Here is a 1,930-nt window from a genome sequence, read left to right as displayed (position 1 = left end):
CATACCATACCATACGACATCATACCATATCATACCATACCATACGACATCATACCATATCATACCATACCATATGACATCATACCATACCATACCCACTTTATTGCACTTAAAACAGCAACAAGGCCAACCAAAGTGCTATACGGCAGAAACAACCAAGTTAATCACACAGTAAAAAATAGGCAAAGTAAATAATTTACTTTCGTTACAGTCAGACTTTATTTGTAGGAAACCTTTGTACAACTGAGAGTGTCACAATGTACACTGAATGAGAATAATCATAACTACAGTATATTTAATGTTTTATTTGTGTTTGTTTTTTATATTTTGACCGGTTTGTTGCTGTTTTCTAGAGATCTGTCACCATCTTGTGGTTGTTGCCCACACGGTGTCTAACAGCAACTCCTTGCAGCAACTTGTGCGGTCAAAGCACGCTTCCATTTTTTGTTGGGGGCGTGGTCTTTTGCGTTATTACGGTAACCGTGTTTGAGCCATACTTTCGAAATAAAAGCATATTTGTTTTGGTCGTTAATTAAATTTTAAACAGTACGGTAATCATGAGGGAATCGATCTTTTCAGCGTAATTTCTTTAATATAGACAATTAACAACGAAATGCTACATTCAACTAAACTAAACCTAAAACAGTTTTACTTCAGCTAAACAATAAAAGCTTCTCTCCTGTAAGTCAACAACTTTTGGTACTGGCCTACTTACTCCGAGACATTTACTGGTGGTATGAACACACAATTTAAAAATGCAGTATTATATTTGATTAAAATCACAATTTAAAATACAGTATTATATTCGGTTAAAATTTTCAAGCACATTCATCATTCAGTAGTACAATGTCTATTGCATACTACAACTTGTACCAATAATAATAATATTATTGTAGCTGCTCAAAGCATTGATTATTTTTAATTGCTGCCTAAAACCTAATTTCTTACTGACTTCTAGTCTTGGTTGAGCAGGACATCTACACTTCTGCAGATCTTATTCATTTTGTTTAGGTTTGCTTATTTATTCAATTCTTGTTTGTTTTGTTGGTATTTTAATGTATTTGAGTTCATCTTTATTGCTTCCAAAACAATTTTTGATTTTTACATTATACCTTACGACAAAGGTTATTGTATAAATAAGGCATGTCATTTTATTTGCATTACGTAAGATGTGAAACCTACAGAAAACGGTGTGCTTTTACTTTGAAAAGTTACGTTACCGTAATACTCAGTGTACGTACGCACGCGGAACAACGTCAAGGCAGATAAGTAGCTCGAAATCGTGTTTACAGCTGTAATTAAGTGGTAAAATAATTCCACTGTTCCTCTATCAACCATTCTCGGCAGCTAATGATGATTAAAATCACAAAAAAAACTAAAAACTGATTTATTGTTATTGAAAACCCGTTCCCGCCCTTTTGGTCAGCTCTTCGCAGCGCGACCTTTCAGGAAGCTCTGATAAATCTCTGGAGACGGAAATAGGAGGAGAAACCAAAAAAATGTTGAAGGGAGGAGGAGGAGGAGGAGGAGTCCAGCGACCATAAACAGGTTGGAAGAAGGACGGAGAGGCGCCGCCTTGGGCTTCGAAAACCAGCTTTCTTTGCACCTTGTGCCACGGCTGCCAGAGGTAGGTTTTTATTTCCACCATTTTAGACTTTGAGTCAGTTTTATAAACAACCGTCTGGAGGTTTCAGTGTTGATGAGAGACCGAGTGTGGCTGCTGATCGGAAATGCTTCAGTCTGAAGAAAATGTGAAGTTTAGCTCTTTATTTGTAGTTATCGGAACAACTGAAGACTAGTGTCTGCTATAACATGAAAAACACCTTTAATGTGGAGCTTCCACCTCCAATGAGCTGAGGAAGAGCAAGTAGCTGATGGGACCACAGCTGCTTTCTGCTGCTTATCTTTCCAAAGGCTGATGGGACCACAG

The 1,930-nt window shown here is 37.2% G+C and overlaps 2 protein-coding genes across 5 annotated transcripts in view; one reads left to right on the top strand and one right to left on the bottom strand.

The window, feature by feature from the left end:
• Nucleotides 1-1,930, bottom strand: part of gps2 (G protein pathway suppressor 2) — an 831,114-nt gene that overhangs the window by 80,615 nt on the left and 748,569 nt on the right. The gene's annotated exons all lie outside the window — the stretch shown is intronic.
• The window catches only part of LOC119409291 (phospholipid scramblase 1), a 19,819-nt gene continuing 19,418 nt past the window's right edge, over nucleotides 1,530-1,930 (top strand). The window contains exon 1 of the mRNA XM_037676162.1: nucleotides 1,530-1,627. The gene's annotated coding sequence lies outside the window, so the exon portion shown is untranslated. The remainder of the gene's footprint in view (nucleotides 1,628-1,930) is intronic.

Source organism: Nematolebias whitei, chromosome 1, assembly GCF_014905685.2.
Source record: "Nematolebias whitei isolate Nwh7 chromosome 1, NemWhi1, whole genome shotgun sequence".
NCBI lineage: Eukaryota > Metazoa > Chordata > Actinopteri > Cyprinodontiformes > Rivulidae > Nematolebias > Nematolebias whitei.
This window is presented reverse-complemented; position numbering and strand designations above follow the sequence as displayed.